This window comes from Suncus etruscus, chromosome 7 (assembly GCF_024139225.1).
Source record: "Suncus etruscus isolate mSunEtr1 chromosome 7, mSunEtr1.pri.cur, whole genome shotgun sequence".
NCBI classification, from domain to species: Eukaryota; Metazoa; Chordata; class Mammalia; order Eulipotyphla; family Soricidae; genus Suncus; species Suncus etruscus.
The window spans coordinates 117,283,552-117,301,486 of record NC_064854.1 but is presented as its reverse complement, the minus strand read 5'-3'; the positions used below and the strand labels follow the sequence as shown (position 1 = coordinate 117,301,486).

The window sequence follows — 17,935 nt, the reverse complement described above, 5'->3', positions numbered from 1 at the left end:
GAAATTCTGTGGGTTTGATATATACTTTAAATCTATTCCAGGGTCTTTTGGGAGGTAGAGTATTTGGGTCACACCTGCTGGAGCTCAGGGGCTAGTCTTTAATCTTATTTCTTTAGTGAGGTCTAGAGCCTCTAGCATATTTTGGAAAGGCAAAATAATCCTGACGTCCTGGAGTGTCTTTTTTTCAAGGTTTTTTTTCTCAGTTTTATGAGACACTGTGATATACAATACTGTTAAGAATAGTTTCAGGCTTACAGTGTGCCAACTCCACACCCACCACCAGAGGCATTTTAAAAAGTAGTTTTTCTAATGCTTTTGGAGATTTTTCACTCTAACTTCTGAGTCCATTATAGTTGACCTGTAGGGCATACGTTTTGGGTACCCATCAAACTGAAGTGTGGGACATAGCAGTGGAGTTATTGCTGTTATTTCAACTTTATGAAATTACTGTCGTGAAGTGTCAGTCATGCATAAAATAATAAGAGTATTTTTTAGCATAAATATATGCTCATAGGCCCACTGACTTGCAATACTTTATTCCTACCTAGACTGAAAGCTGTAAACAAGAAGTTTTGTGGGGAGTTGGAGATTTAGCATAGCAGAGAAGGCTCTTGACTTACATGCAGCCAACCCAGATTCAATCCCAGAATATATATTGTCTCCTCAGAATCTCTAGAAGTTATCCATGAATACAGAACTAAGTCTTGAGTACTGCTGGCTATGATACAAGAACCTTAAAAAAAGGTTTTGTGGAATTTTAGTTTTTGGTTTTTGAGTCACACCCGGCAGTGCTCAGGGGTTACTCCTGACTCTACGCTCAGAAATCACTCTTGGCAGGCTCGGGGGACCATATGGGGTGCCGGGATTCAAACCACCATCCTTCTGCATGCAAGGCAAATGGTTTACCTCCATTCTATCTCTCCGGCCCCGTTTTGTGGAATTTTAAATTATCGGAGAGATTTTTTTTGTATATATAAGTTTTTTTGTATGAGTGCAGAACCAGGATGTGATTAATATTTGTTTCTTTGTAGATCACCTAGAGTAAGTAAAAAAAAAAAGGTCAGGGGATATGAGTAAATTGGAACGAAATGTTGATTAAATGCTCTTTTTAAAAAATGTGGATGGAGGGCCCGGAGAGATAGCACAGCGGTGTTTGCCTTGCAAGCAGCCGATCCAGGACCAAAGGTGGTTGGTTCGAATCCCGGTGTCCCATAGGGTCCCCCGTGCCTGCCAGGAGCTATTTCTGAGCAGACAGCCAGGAATAACCCCTGAGCATCGCCGGGTGTGGCCCAAAAATAAAAAACAAAAAAAAAAAAAAACAAAAAGAAATGTGGATGGATATATAGTACTTTAAGGGACCTTCAGTATATGTGATCAACCCCAGTCCAATCCCTGACACTGAACATGGTCCCATGATTCCCATGACTCAGAGACAGAGCTAGGAAAACTCCCCGAACTCAAAACCAACCTCTTCAACTGTCAATTGTGATAAAGCTTACATAGCAGAAATGTACTATTTTAGCCTCTTTAAAAACATTAAATTGTATTAAAGCATGAATTTTATCCTCAAACGATCGAAAGTACATATCAAGCACCTTCGCGTTGTTGTTAACATGCCTTGGAGATTCTGTATTAATTCTTTCATCTTGTAAAACAAACTCTACGTCCTACACAGTAACTTCTCATTTCTCTCTCCACCCAGTCCCCAGAAGCCACCATTCACTTTCCATTGGTTACTTGAATCATCCGAAACAAATGGAGTCACACAGAATTTATTCTGACTTCATTTATTTCTCTTAGCTTTATGGCCTTAAAGTTCATTTGTGTTGCTGCAGATATCAGGATTTCTTTCCTTTATAAAATGAATTATATTTGATTGTGTGTTATGTACCACATTTTGCTTATCCATCCTTCATTGACTTGTGAACAGTTGGATTGATTCTCCTTTTTAGATATGAGGTAACACTAGAAAAACTAGTTTAAAACACTTGTTTTAGCTAGAAACAATTCTGTTGCATGATATGGTGATTTTATATTAAATTGTTGAGTTATATAATGATTTTATAGTTATATTTAATTTTTTGAGTAATTGCCCTTTTATTTCTATAGGAACTACATTGTTTTATATTTCTATCATCAGTGACTCCTCTTCCTCCTTCTCATTTTTCTCCTTCTTTTTCTCCTCCTCTTCTTCTCATCATCTCTTGAAGTTATAGTACAGTGAGTTGGGTTACTGCCTTGCACATAGCTGACCTAAGTTTGAACCCCAGCAGCCCATAAGGTCCCACAAATTTGCTAGGAGTAAACCCTGAGCAAAGAGTCAGGAGTGAGCCCTCAGCAGATCTGGGCATGGCCCTTTCCTCCAAAAATAAATAAATATAGGACTGAAGAGATAGTATTGTTTATGCACTTACAGATAGTTTTTCCCATTCTGTGACTATGCCTTTCATTCAGTTCATAGTGTCCTTTGATGCGTAAAAGTTCAACTTAACTATTTTCCCCATGTTCTTGGTATCATATCAAAAAAGTTGGAGCCAGAGTGATAGTACAGCAGTAGGATTTTGCATGGTACTGACCCAGGACAAACCCAGTTTTAATCCCTGGCATCCCTTATGATCCCCCGAACCGGCCAGGAACAATTTCTGAGTGCAGAGCCAGGAGTAACTTATGAGTGCTGCCAGGTGTGGCCCAAAAATCCCCCTCACCAAAAATTGCTAAATATAATACAAAGTATCTGGCCAATAAAATGCTTAATGTATTAGGTTAAAACACTTAAGTTAAAATGAAGTTAAAATTATATTAGGAATTAGTTTTTGTATATATTATATAACGTAAGAGTCGAAGGTAATTCTTTGGCATTCGTATTTGTTGAATAATGAACTTAGAAGCTTTCATCATTTGTTGATAGGAATGTTCTTTCCCTAACAAATGATTTTGGTACTCTTGTTGAAAATAAGTATGTAAGGATTGACTTTGTGATTCTTTAATATTCCATCTACTATACCTCAATTTTTCTCTTGAAATTGAGGTGTTAATGATATACAAAAAACTACTTGTTTAAGTATACAACTTAATGAGCTTGGAGATCAATATACCTTGAACTTTATGCTTGTACTATATGACTTTAATCACTGTAGCTTTGTATAAGTTTTAAAGTCATGAAGTGTAAGATGCCCAACTTTGTTCTTCCTTTTTTTTTTTTTTTTTTTTTTTGGTTTTTTTGGGCCACACCCAGCGTTGCTCAGGGGTTACTCCTGGCTGTCTGCTCAGAAATAGCTCCTGGCAGGCACGGGGGACCATATGGGACACCGGGATTTGAACCAACCACCTTTGGTCCTGGATCGGCTGCTTGCAAGGCAAACGCCGCTGTGCTATCTCTCTGGGCCCTGTTCTTCCTTTTTAAGATGGATTTTGTGGGTGTGTATTTGTTTAATTTGCTTGTTGTGACATTGGATAGGTATCTTCTGAGTTTTTAAAAACAGTGTCCCATATCATTTCCTGAGCCAGGAGCTATTTTTGAGTGCAGAGTCAGGAGTAACTCCTGAGTGCCATTGAGTGTGCCCCCCCCCAAAAGAAATAATTAACTTCTTTATCCCACATTAGTGTATTTGAATATTTGTTTTTATTTTATTAACTAATTTATTTGAGAGAATTCCAGCTTTGGTTTCAAAGTTGAGAATTTTGTGTCAGAACATAATCAAGCTCAGGAAAAGCATTAGAAGTAACTAGCAAATTGTAGATAATTAACTAATTTCATCTGAATGTTTCTGAGACCTGAACTGAATGCCATCTGGTCTTAAAATAAACCCCAAATGTAGACTGTTTACAGACAAATTAGAAATGATAAGTTTTGAGTGTATTACTATGTTTTAAAATCATACTGAAATTCTAATTCATAATTACAGAAAGTTCAAAATCATCAATGGATCAAATCAACACGCTTTTGTATACTAAATTTTCCTCCTTGCACTGCAAATGTGCTTTCAGAAAAGAAAGTGGAATCTTAAAATTATATATTTTTTCTAGAGTCTATTTAATGTATGTACTTTTTAGTTTTTAAAAAATGGTTGACAAATAGCATAAAAAAACTAACGGCAATGATTTTTGTTTTTACTTTTGCTTTCTGTGGGATTCTCTCAAGCATTACTCAGGGCTTTAGGGCTACCCTAACTATTTTTGAGGAGTCTAATGGGTTAAATAAATGCTGAGGCATGGCTGGGAACCACTAGGACCACACCCAACAGTGTTAGGGGGATCTCCAGGACTATAGCTTGCAATTTTCAGGGACTCATGTGCTGGTGAGCAAACCCCATACTATCTCCCCTAGCCCAAAACTTGTATTTTACTATTTATTCAAAGTCCCTAAAAGAATATAAGTTTAATTCATTAAAATAGGCTAAATAAAAATGACATGAATACACAATAATAAAATGTTTGTGTACATTTAGATCATTTTATAGAAACAGCAATATAAGATACCTTATATACTTTATCCTCCAACTTAAATGATATCTAAAATGCATTTATGTGATTAATATTTGTTTTACAAACAAAGGCTTAGGAGCCAGAGTGGTGGCACAGTGGTAGGGCATTTACCTTGCATGTGGCTGACCCCAAGATGGACCTAGGTTCAATCCCTGGCATCCCATATGATCCCCCAAACCAGGAGCGATTTCTGAGCTCAGAGCCAGGAGTAACCCCTGATGTTGAGAATTAGTATTTTCACAATTTAAATTATGGATGAATTGATTGTTTCATCAGCTTTCTGTATCACATTTTCAAAATTAGAAAACTTATTTTTTTGGTTTAGGTTTTTCTTTATACTGAAAAAATAATTTGTTTTGCTGCAACTTAAAAATGAAGTAAAAGGTAAAAGTGATCACGACTTCATGTTTGTAACTTGGTGTCATGGTTTGTTTTTGCTGCCATCTAGTGTTATTTTTGAAAACTAATAACACTTGACCATTCATCGGTTACCACAGAAATCCATTATAGACTGACGAAGAAAATAACTTAGCAATGTAGAAAACTATTGGAGATGCCAGTTCTAAAACATTAGCAATGTAATGAATTTCAGTTCACCAGACTAAATCAACATCCAAATAATTTTTGGTATTTATACCTATCTTTAAATTTGAGACAGATTTTCTTAACTTGTTTGATGTAAATTCCAGCAAAAGACCACTAGTTTAAATTTAGGAAAGCACGAATCCCTCCAAATCTTGAAAAATAAAAATGGGGTCTGAAAATAAAAACTTACTATTTAAAATAATCTTTCATTTTATTAAAAAAATTTTTTATTTATTTATTTTGGTTTTGGGACCACACACCCTTGTCCACCAGGCCTTACTCTGGTTAATCAAAATCACTTTTGGCTGGACTTGGGGTCTCAGGGAGTACTGAAATTGGAACCTGAGTATGCTGCAAACAAGGCAAGCACTTTACCCACTGAACTCTATCTTCAACCTTTAATTTTTAATTTTAGCCTTAAATGCATATATAATTTTCCTTAAATTCCAAATAATACAAACTATACCAAGTATTTGGAACATCGACTGGAGAGATATTATAGGATTTAAGGAACTTTCCTTGCACGTGACTGACTAGATGTGAACCCCAGGACCATATCTGGTTTCAAGCCCTGCCAGAAATGATCTCTGAGCGCAGATACAGGAGTGAGCCTTGAGCACAACCTGGCCTGCAAACAACAGCCATAACATCATCAAGAAATAAAATAAAAATAAACAATACAAAATGAATACTTTTCTTTTCCTAAGGTAAAATGAATGAACTCTTCCCCAAAATGTACACAGCATTTCTAACGTTTGGGTCCAGGTGGACAGCGAGCCAGTATGCACCGAGCATGTTTAATTGGTAGTTTTAAAAATATGACTTAATTGCTGTTTCTTAAAATACAAAGTACATTTTGTGATTTTTTTTTCTTCTGAGCTCCTTAGTAACAGAATTATACCTCATCTTTGTGTGATGTCTGAAAATGTCTTCTGAGGGTGGACTGAAATAAACCCTTAATGTTTTTCATGCTCTGATTAGCAGGTTGTATTTTTTCTGTTTTTGAAAAGTAGTCTGACTTAAAGTTGCAAGTCAATTATCTATTTTATTATCTAGACAAGGTTTCAGAGCTCCTAAACTTTGCAAACATATCACCAGCCAATATTTAAAAAAACTTTGCAAACATATCACCAGCCAATATTTAAAAAAATTGTTACAGAGAGTTTAAGGGAGCTTGTTAAATCTACCAAGTTTTAATTTTCAACATCTATTTAATTTTTGGTATTCATACATTTTCAGTTTTTCACAGTTGGGCCCCACTGGGCAGGCGTAGTTTCGTGGATTTTCCCAGCCTGACGTCACAAACAGGGGACCCGGCTTCTGCAAAGCCTAGCTGGTTTTCATGTTATGGAGTCCCGCCCTGGAATTGGCCTCTGGGAGAGCGAGTTTTCTGGAGCCTCTTTTCGGCCCACTCCCAAGAGGTTCATGCAAGAGGATAGTAGACAGACACACACAGGCAACACTCACAGTTTTTCACAGTCAGAAAATTTTATCTTACCTATTATAATAATTTAGTCAGTTTGAGCATTTTATCAAATAACATGCCCTCTGCCTCTTGATTTATATCTACATTTTTATTGATCTCTACATATAGATTTTTATTTTTTATTTTTTTTGGTTTTTGGGTCACACCCAGCAGCGTTCTGGGGCCACTACTGGCTCTACCCTCAGAAATCACTCCTGGCAGACTCGGGGTGCCATATGGGATGCCGGGATTTGAACCACCGTCCTTCTGCAAGTAAGCCAAATGCCCTACTGCTATGCTAACTCTCCGGCCCCAGATTTTTAACTGTTTAACTTTTTAATTTAAACACCATAGTTACCGTGTTCTTCATACTGTTGTCCTTTTTGTCACAAGAAAAAAGTTGTTAATGATTGAGTTACATACAATAAACAACAATCTTCTTCAGTGTACATTTTCCACCACCAATGTCAACAGTTTCCTTCTTAACCTCCCTGACTCCTTTTTCTCCTTTTTCTCCACCCTCCTCTGCCTGCTTTACTCTCTCTGTGTGTGTTCTTATTTAATGCTGTGGTTTGGACTACTATTAATGAAGGGGCTGCCAGGCATGTCCCTTCATAGCAAGGATACTTTTCAACTCTAACTGCACTGTCTATTCTTTGTGACAAGCTTCCCACCATGGACTGGTCCTCCTAATCCTCTTCTCTATTACCTCTGGATATCATCTCCACACTGTTTTTTTATTTTTCTTATATCCTGAAAAATATGTGAGATTATGCTATGTTTATCCTTTTCCTCTGACCCATTTCACTCAGCATAATAATATCCATGTCCATCCATGTATAAGCAAATTTCATGACTTCATTTTTCTTAACAGTTGCATAGTATTCCTTTGTGTAGATGTACCACAGTTTATTTAGCCACTTCTCTGTTGTCAGGCACCTGAGTTTCTTCCAGATTCTGGCTATTGTAAATAATGTTTCACAGATGAATATTTTAAACTAGAGTCTCTACTGCCTGGGATTGTCTTTGAGTCTTGCGAGACCTTAAAGATTTGTTTTTGAGTGTATATTGAAATCAGTGTTGCTTCACTTGCAGGAGTTTTCTGAGAAGTGAAACTGAGATTTGTATAACCCCAGTCACAATGGTGTGACATTTGACACATGCTCAATAAATTGTGCCTCTGACTATTCCTTCAGACTAGACAGTTATAATGAATTTGGACATGTGAAATTCTAAACACTGTTTGGGGTATTAGTTAGAATTAGGGAGAGCTATGATTTTAACAATGGCAGAATAAATCCAATTTTCTTCTAATGAGGAGTAGGGGTTGGGACCACACCCTGTGTCTCTGAGGAACCATTTCTGGCTCTCTGCTCAGGAATGACCCCTGGTGGTGCTCAGGGGTAATATATGTGCTGGGAATTTGACTCAGAATCATGGCCATTAAATCTCTTGGATTCTCATTATCTTTATTATTGTTCTTGCTGTTATTTAAGTATTTAGTACAAAATCCCAAAGACAGACAGGCTGTCATAGAAGAGAAATAGCTGAGTTAGAATCTCAGTGTTTTCTCTTCATCTCTGTCTGCTATCATTTCTTCACAACTGAAATGACAGCACTGGTAACATGTACAAGATGTGATGGTGCCAGTTCTGATGCAAAAGAGGTAAAGAAGTGAGAACTATCAGTAATGGAGTGATCTTTTAGCCATTAATGCTTCTATCTCTATACCAAGTTATTGACCAGTTTCCAGGGTCTTGACTGTCCTTACTAATACTGAATTGGTTTTGTCTGAGTTCTGGTTTGCAAGTTACACTCCTGGTCTTCCCTACGCTGTTCCATCTGTGACACAACTGTATTTTCCTTCTCGTTTCCTGATCTTGCTCCCATAAATCAATCGAGCCCTCCCTTCTACTCATCCCTGGCCCCTTAAATTCTGCTATTTCTGACTCCTGAATATTTATTTAGCTTTCTTGTTGTTATTGACATTAAGCTTTCATTGTTTCTCATCTAAATTGATTTGTTTGGGGTTTGGGGCTACACCCTGTGTTGATTGGGGCTTGCTCTATCTTTGTGTACAGGAATCACTCCTGTAGGGCTCAGGGTACCTGATGGGGTACCAAGGATAAATCTGGGTCAATCACATGCAAGACACATGCCCTTCCTACTGTCCTATCACTCTGGCCCCTTATCTAACTTTATTTTTAAAGGCACTTTTATTGAAACAAAATTTACATGCCCCCAAATCTTCTCTTTTCTAATAGTCTGTGGTTTATGCCTAAACTTCAATAGTAGCTCTTCATGAGCCTTTTGGTTTTTGTGATTTCTATCCTCAGTCCCATGCTCTCTTTTTAAGTGAAATTTTGCTACAGTCCTAACATACATTTCCATGACTCACAGCAGAAACTTATCGAGGAATAACAATTTCATTCCAATCTTCATTTCCCTTTACCTCTGTGCTACCCAGTTTTACTCTAGGGCATTCTACAAGTTGCTAATAGCATTTACTAAAGCTATGTAGTAGTCTTGTGTTTGAGCAGACCTGGAGCTTTTTTAGAGCAAGGGCAATGGCAGTCACACAATAATACTTAATAACTGAAAAGTGTCCACTTAATTACCTGAACTGCATATTCAAGTGATTAAGTAATTGCTTATTAAATATTTGCCAATGGATGAATGAGTTTCATAGATTTTTATGCCAGTACAGTTATTTGAGGATTAATTTTTAATTATGGCAGAATTCATGAATTCCGAGTTCAAATCCTGACTGCCACTCTTACAAATTTTGCATCTTTGGTGTGGTTTGGATTGTTTCATTTTTTGATTTTGGGGCCATACCAAGTGGTGCTCAGGGCTTGATCCTGGCAGTGTACAGAGGACCATATGGGTTGCTGCAAGGCACATACCCACCCCTCCTTCCCTCTGTACTATCGCTCTGGCCCAAGTTTTGCACCATTGAGAGACTTTAATATCTAGAATTGTTATTAGGTTAAATGAACTAATATACAGCAGATTTTCTACAGAATGTAGTGATATTAAGAATTCAATATATGTTATTAGTGTTTCAGAAAGAAAAAATACTGTACTCATAGAACACTCTCCACTTAATTAAAAGATCTGGTTGAGAATTTAATTTAAAAATGATGCAGGATCGTACATCCATTTTTTCATTTGGTGCTCTTGCCAATGTTGGAGTGTACACTAGGTTGTAGCAGTATAATAATGACTTTTGCATTAGGGTACTTTAGAATGAACTCAATGACCTGCCCTCTCTCATACTCTTTCTTTTTTTCAATAACTTTTTTTCTTTATTTAAACATCTTGATTACAAAAATGATTGTGATTAGGTTTCAGTCATGTAAAGAACACCCCCCTTCACCAATGCAACATTCCTACCACCAATGTCCCAAATCTCCCTCCATCCCACTCCACCCCCACCTGTACTCTAGATAGGCTTTCCACTTCCCTCATTCATTCACACGATTATGGTAGTTCTCAGTGTAGTTATTTCTATAACTGCACTCACCACTCTTTGTAGTGAGCTTCATGAGTTGAGCTGGAAGTTCCAGCCCTCCTCTCATTGTCTCTGTTCCATTGTGTGTATGTACCACAGTTTCTTTAGCCATTCGCCTGTTGAAGGGCATCTTGGTTGTTTCCACAACCTGGCTATTGTGAATAGTGCTGCAATAAATATAGGTGTGAGGAAGGGATTTTGTATTGTATTCTTGTGTTCCTAGGGTATTCCCCAGGAGTGGAATAGCTGGGTCAAATGGGAGCTCAATTTCCAGTTTTTGGAGAAATCTCCATATCGCTTTCCATAGAGGTTGGACTAGACGGCATTCCCACCAGCAGTGGATAAGAGTTCCTTTCTCTCCACATCCCCGCCAGCACTGATCGTTCTCATTCTTTGTGATATGTGCCAATCTCTGTTGTGTGAGATGATATCTCATTGTTGTTTTGATTTGCATCTCCCTGATGATCAGTGATGAGGAGCATTTTTTCATGTGCCTTTTGGCCATTTGTATTTCTTTTTTATCAAAGTGTCTGTTCATTTTTTCTCCCCATTTTTTGACGGGATTAGATGTTTTTTCTTGTAAAGTTCTGTCAGTGCCCTGTATATTTTGGATATTAGCCCTTTATCTGATGGGTTTTGGGTGAATAGTTTCTCCCACATGGTGGGTGGCCCTTGTATCCTGGGCACTATTTCTTTTGAGGTGCAGATGCTTCTCAGTTTAATGTATTCCCATCTGTTGATCTCTGCTTCCACTTGTTTGGAAAGTGCAGTTTCCTCCTTGAAGATGCCTTTAGTCTCAATGTCATGGAGTGTTTTACCTATGTGTTGTTCTATATACCTTATGGTATCAGGTCTGATATCAAGGTCTTTAATCCATTTGGATTTTACCTTGGTACATGATGTTAACTAGGGGTTTATGTTCGCTTTTTTGCAAGTGGCTAACCAGTTCTGCCAGCACCACTTGTTAAAGACGTTTTCCCTACTCCACTTAGGATTTCTTGCTCCTTTGTCAAAGATTAGGTGATTGTATGTCTGGGGAACATTGTCTCAGAACTCAAGCCTATTCCACTGATATGAGGTTCTGTCTTTATTCCAATACCATGATGTTTTGATAACTATTCTTTGTAGTACAGTTTAAAGTTGGGGAAAGTAATGCCTCCCTTTTTCCTTTTCCCTAGGAATGCTTTAGCTGTTCGAGGGTGTTTATTGTTCCAGATGAACTTCATAAGTGTTTGATCCACTTCTTTGAAGAATGTCATGAGTATCTTTAGAGGGATCGCATTAAATCTGTACAATGCTTTGGGGGAGTATTGCCATTTTAATTATGTTAATCCTGCCAATCCATGAGCAGGGTATGTGTTTCCATTTCCATGTGTCCTCTCTTATTTCTTGGAGCAGGGCTTTATAGTTTTCTTTGTATAGGTCCTTCACATCTTTGGTCAAGTTGACTCCAAGATATTTGAGATTTTGTGGCACTAATGTGAATGGGATTGCCTTCTTGACGTCCATCTCTTCCCTATCATTATTGGTGTATAAAAAGGCAATTAATTTTGTAGCCTGCCACTTTGCTATATGAGTCTATTGTTTCTAGAAGCTTTTTGGTAGAGTCTTCGGGGTTTTCTAAGTAGAGTATCATGTCATCTGCAAACAGTGAGAGCTTGACTTCTTCCTTTTCTATCTGGATTCCCTTGATATCTTTTTCTTGCCTGAATGCTATAGCAAGCATTTCCAGTACTATGTTGAAGAGGAGTAGTGAGAGCAGACAGCCTTGTCTTGTACCAGAATTTAGAGGTAAGGCTTTTAGTATTTCTCCATTGAGGATAATATTTGCCATTGGCTTGAGGTAGATGGCTTTAATTAGATTGAGAAAGGTTCCTTTCATTCCCATCTTGCTGAGAGTTTTTTGTTTTTTTATCAAGAATGGGTGTTGGACCTTATCAAATGCTTTCTCTGCGTCTATTGATATGATCATGTGATTTTTATTTTTCTTGTTGTTGATGTTGTGTATGATGTTGATAGATTTATGGATGTTAAACCATCCTTGCATTCTTGGGATGAAACCTACTTGGTCGTAGTGTATGATCTTCTTGATGATGCATTGGATCCTATTTGCCAGGATTTTGTTGAAGATCTTTGCATCTGCATTCATCAGGGATATTGGTCTGTAATTTTCTTTTTTGGTAGCATCTCTGTCTGGTTTTGGTATCCAGGTGATGTTGGCTTCATAAAAGCTGTTTGGGAGTGTTCCTGTTTTTTTCAATTTCATGGAAGAGCCTGGCTAGGATTGGTAGTAGCTCCTCTTGAAAGATTTGGAAGAATTCATTAGGAAATTCATCTGGGCCTGGCCTTTTCTTTTTGGGCAGATGTCTGATTACAGTTTCAATTTCCTCAATAGTGATGGGAGTGTTTAGATATGCTACATCCTCCTTACTTAACTTTGGAAGGTTATAAGTATCCAAGAATTTATCCATTTCTTCTAGGTTCTCACGTTTAGTAGCATAAAGTTTCTCAAAGTAGTCTCTGATTACCCTTTGGATCTCTGCAATATCTGTTGTGATCTCCCCCTTTTTGTTTCTAATATGGGTTATCAGGTTTCTCTCTCTTTCTTTGTAAGATTTGCCAATGGTCTATCAATAATGTTTTTTTTTTTTCAAAGAACCAACTTGATCTTTCGAATTGTTTTTTGGGTTTCCACTTTGTTGATTTTTGCTCTTAGCCTTGTTATTTACTTCTGTCTCCCTATTTTTGGTTCCTTTTGTTGGTCATTTTCTAATTCTATGAGCTGCGTCATTAAGCTATTCAGGTAGGCCCCTTCTTCCTTCCTGATGTGTGTTTGCAAAGCTATAAATTTTCCTCTCAGGACCACTTTGCTGTGTCCCATAGATTCTGGCAGTTCGTGTCTTCATTGTCATTTGTTTCAGGAAAGTTTTGATTTCCTCTTTGATTTCATCTCTGACCCACTGGTTGTTCAGTAGCAGGGTGTTTAATTTCCAATTGTTAAAGTTTTTCTTTTGTGTGCCTTTGTAGTTCACATTTAATTTCAGAGCCTTGTGGTCAGCAAAGCTTGCCTGCAATATTTCTATCCTCTTGATTTTATGAAGGTATGTTTTATGTGTCAGCATGTAGTCTATCCTGGAGAATGACCCATGTACATTGGGGAAGAATGTGTATCCAGGTTTTTTGGGGTGGAGTGTCCTATATATATCTGCTAGTCCTCTTTTCTTCCATTACTCTTTTCAGGGCTAGTATGTTTTTGTTGGGTTTCAGTCTGTGACCTATCAAGTGTTTTTAAGGGTGTTGTTTGCTTGGATGATTTTCCTCCAGCCTTTGATTTTGAGTCTATGTTTGTTCTGATTATTCAGGTGTGTTTCTTGGAGGCAGCAGAAGGTTGTATTCATCTTTTTTTTACCCATTTTGCCACTCTGTGTCTTTTAGTTGGTGAATTTAGTTTTTCATCTGTGAAGTTTCTGAGCTGTTGTTTATCCATGAAACTATTTATCTTTCCTTCAAACCTGAACGTGAGTCGGGCTGGGTGCAGTATTCTCGGTGAGGCATTCATTTCATTCAGTCTTGTCACAATATCCCACCACTGTCTTTTGGCCTTGAGAGTTTCTTGTGACATGTCTGCTGTAAGTCTTAGGGATGCTCCTTTGAATGTAATTTCCTTTTTAATCTTGCTGCTTTCAGTATTCTATCTCTATCTGTGGGATTTGCCATCGTAACGAGGATGTGTCTTGGGGTCTTTTTCTTTGGGTCTCTTTTAGCTGGCACTCTTTGAGCATGCAGGATGTGATTGCATGTAGTCTAACTCTGGGAGTATCCCTTTGATGATGTCTTTGACAGTTGATTCTTCCTGGAGATCTCCTACATGGGCCTCTGGGACTCCAATGATTCTTATGTTGTTTCTGTTGAGTTTATCAAAGACTTCTATTTTCATCTGTTCACATTCCTTGAATACTTTTTCTATTGCCTGATAATTTGTCTTAAGGTTCTTTTCCAATTTCTTCTGCTGTGTTGAGTTTTCCTGCATCTCATCTTCCAGCACGCCTATTCTGTCCTCAGCTGCTGTTACCCTGCTGTCGAGGCCATCCACTGAGGTTTTCAGTTGAGCTACCGTGTTTTTCAGATCTGTTATTTCAGTTTGGAGTTTTCTGATTTCTGTCTTTGTGTTCTGTTCAGATCAATCTATGCTTTCTTTGAGGTCTACAAACATCTTCAATATTTCTATTCTAAACTCCTTATCTGAGAGGTTAATCAGATGGTTGGAATTTTGGGGGGGGGGTTTGGGTCACACCCAGCAGTGCTCAGGGGTTATTCCTGGCTCCAGGCTCAGAAATTGCTCCTGGCAGGCATGGGGGACCATATGGGGCGCCGGGATTCGAACCGATGACCTCCTGCATGAAAGGCAAACGCCTTACCTCCATGCTATCTCTCCGGCCCCATGGTTGGAATTTTTTAGTTCATCCGCGCTATCGTCTTCATTCTCTGTGCATGGTGTTTGCCTGAGAGGTTTCCCCATTGTCACACTTGTAGTGTGATTTTTTCTGCGTGTTGTGGTGGGGTTCATTGGTTAGAAAGAGTGTGCGCCTGCGAAGTGAAGCAGAGCAGCCGAGCTCTTCTGGAGCCTCTGGGAGAGCTATTTTTCTGGGCCCTTTTCGGCCCACTCCCAAGAGGTTCAGGAGACAGTACTGTGGAAAAACATGCACAGTTAACACTCACAGTTTCTCACAGTCGGGAACCACTGGGCAGGCATAGATATTCCCAGCCTGACATCACAAACAGGGGACTTGCCTTTCTGTAGAATACTGCGGATAGCCGGTTTTCATGATCGTACACAGTTCCTTGGCGTTCCAGCCCTTGGATGAGCCTCTGGGAGAGCTATTTTTCTGGGCCCTTTTCGGCCCATTGCCAAGAGGTTCAGGAGACAGGACAGTGGAAAAACACACACAGGCAACACTTACAGTTTCTCACAGTTGGGAACCACTGGGCGGGCCCCTATACTCTTTCTTTAATTTTTTTTATCTCATGTTTATTTGGTACTTTTCTATTATATGAACCTTTCCCTTACTTTGTTTGTTTGTTTGTTTGTTTGTTTGTTTTGGATCACACCTGGTGGTACTTAGGGCTTACTTTTGTCTCTGTACCTCGAAATTACTCCTGTAAGTCTCATAGGACCCTATGCATGTCAGGGATCCAACCCCATTGGCTGCATGCAAGGCAAATGCCTTACCCGCTGTGCTATCACTAAGACCTCTTCTCTTACTTCATTTTTATCCAAATGAGCCATTGTTCTGTGTTCTTTTGAATGTGTGAGAACAATCAAACACAAATTTTCTCATTAAAGATGTATGTGTTGTGTGTTTAAAATACTCCCAGTGCTACTAAGGTACAGGCTCATGTTTGGAAGTGCTCACAGTCAGATTTCTCCCTAGAAAGGATTTCACTTCCCAACAAACCCAGCTCTTGCCCTCCTTCTGGTGGGGCCCACTCAGAGAAGGCTGTCTCTGCCCTCTGGAGGTTGTCCACACACTAAGTGAAGTACTCACCAAGAAGCATTTTTGTTCTCAAATCTGTTTATGTGCGATATTCTTGTTACTGTAATTGACATAATTTAATTAAATGAAATGCAAACTGATGAAATGTGTGTGCTAAACAGAGAGAGAGCCACCGTTTCTGTGAAAACCTTTGGAAAGACTCCATAAAGACAAATTGCTATCAGACTGGGTAAAGATGAGGCAATTATGAAAGATTAGAGAAAAATCATAAAAATATGGACAGCTTCCAGATTTTGTTTTCACACCACTTCACACGTATCTATCATTGGGCTTTTCCTCTCTCTTAAGTAAAGCAAACCTGGGAATCCTTGTCATTGTCTTATTGTGTTATTAATGCAGGGTAGATAGTGAGAAATTCCATCTCTGGACTGTACCAAATGAAAGGTCCTGCATTAAATAACTTAAAAATTAATTCACATTTAAATGTTTGATAAAATGATATAAAGATATGCTTTGTGATTTTTTTAAAATTACTTAAAAGTATAATTTTATTAATGGTGGAATTAATAGTCCTAAGCATTCCATGACTGTGAACTTTATTTGTGTGTGTGTGGGAATATATAATTAATAGTTAATTAAATAGTTTAACTTTCACTTTGACAATCAATGGAAGATGACTTCTGTTTGTTTTGTGAAGATCCCAGTACCCTCCAAACTGATGATTAGTTCCTAATTTGTTTAAATATGACTTTTCGAAACTCAATTTCTACAAATTACTCTGTGTTTTTTCAGTGTATTATAGTAATTATCTTAACCTGGGCCTTCTTGTCCTAGACAGTTAGAAAATGCTAAATCTTAATACTGTTGAGCGAGATCATTTACATTCAGAAGAGAGTTGTTTATTGAAAAGATTTGTATACGGATTAAGTATAAGAAAAAAAGGGGTTAGAAAGATAGTTCAGTGGTTAGAGTGCTTGACTTGCACATGACCTACATAGGTTCGACCCCTGTATGTAATATGGTCCCCTGAGTCCACCAGGAGAGATACCTGAGTGCAGAGCCAGTAGTAAGGCCCAACTGTCACCCCCCCAAAAAAAAATAGAATAAGGAAAAAATAAGCTGTATTCAAGTCATAATTTCAAAAGTCAAGCTAAATTATTTCTTTTACAAGCACAAAACAGTGCCAGAGAGTTAGAGCAAAGGTTAAGACATTTGCTTTGCATGCAGTCAACTGGGGTTTGATCTCCAAATGACCCCTGAGCACAGTCAAAAGTAAGGCTTAGCACCACCAGGTATGACCCCCAAACAAAACAAAATAAAAATCATAAAATTTTATAATCAGTAATTCTTAAACATAAATAGCCCCAAACATTCAAAGACAACTAAAAGGACTGTATTTCATCCTTGGGAGTTAGTGCTCCATTTTCCTCTCAGTGAATGCTTGCAGTCTTCTGCTAATCACTTCTGCCTCTGCTGTCTCTTGCTGCCTCCTGCTTGTACCTTCCACTTTCACATATAGAGCTGTTGATGGCGCAACTTCCTCCTGGACTTACCTGCCAGCCTCTTCCTCAAATGACAATGAGCTTACTGTCAGCTACATAAACCAGTCAAAGTAAGACTTTTCCCATTCTCCACTTTTTGTATTCAGATTTGTTTTGGAGAATGGAGAGATTACACATTTTTATGGTTTTCAATTTTTAGAAAGCTTTGCTACAGAAAATACAAAAATTAAATAACATAAGGCACTCTCACAGATTCTGATATTGGGTGGAGTACTGAGAAGTAACAGATTGGAGGGGAATATTTCTGGGAGGTTTTATTTGGAAGGAGATCCAATTAAAGGGAGTGTGGGGCATTGGTGGCAATTCTGCAGGTCATGGTGAGCATAAAATATGGGGGAATAAAGAGATTTGCTGGGGAGATCAAGCAATAGTATAGCATACCAGTTATTTGCATTGCATGTATCTGACCTGTGTTCATCCCAATATGGCCCCTCAAACCTCTCCAAAAGTGATCTCTGAGCACTGAGCCAAGAGTAAAACCTGAGCACAGCCAAGTGTGGTGCAAAAACAACAAAAGAAGACTTGTTGGGTTTTCTTGGGGAGAGTGAAGGACACTAATTGCAGCATAAGGAATAATTGCTGGAGTGCAGAGCTCATTGAAAAGTTTACCTTCTTTTTTTTCCGGTTTTTTTTTTTTTTTTTTTTTTGAGAGCAGAGGAGGGGACAGGAGGAGGGGGCGGGGCAAGGGTGGGGAGGGCTAAGAAGGGAGGGAGGGAGAGAGGGAGAGAGGGCAGGGCAGGGCAAAAGCCAGGAGGGGCCACCTTCTATCTTTATTTCATTACAGAACCATTTATTTCAGCACACTCAGAGGCATAGGGACAATATTCAT

General features: G+C 38.4%; 1 protein-coding gene across 1 annotated transcript in view; it reads left to right on the top strand.

Moving 5' to 3' along the window:
- ANO10 (anoctamin 10) overlaps nt 1–17,935 on the top strand; it is a 186,477-nt gene that overhangs the window by 46,735 nt on the left and 121,807 nt on the right.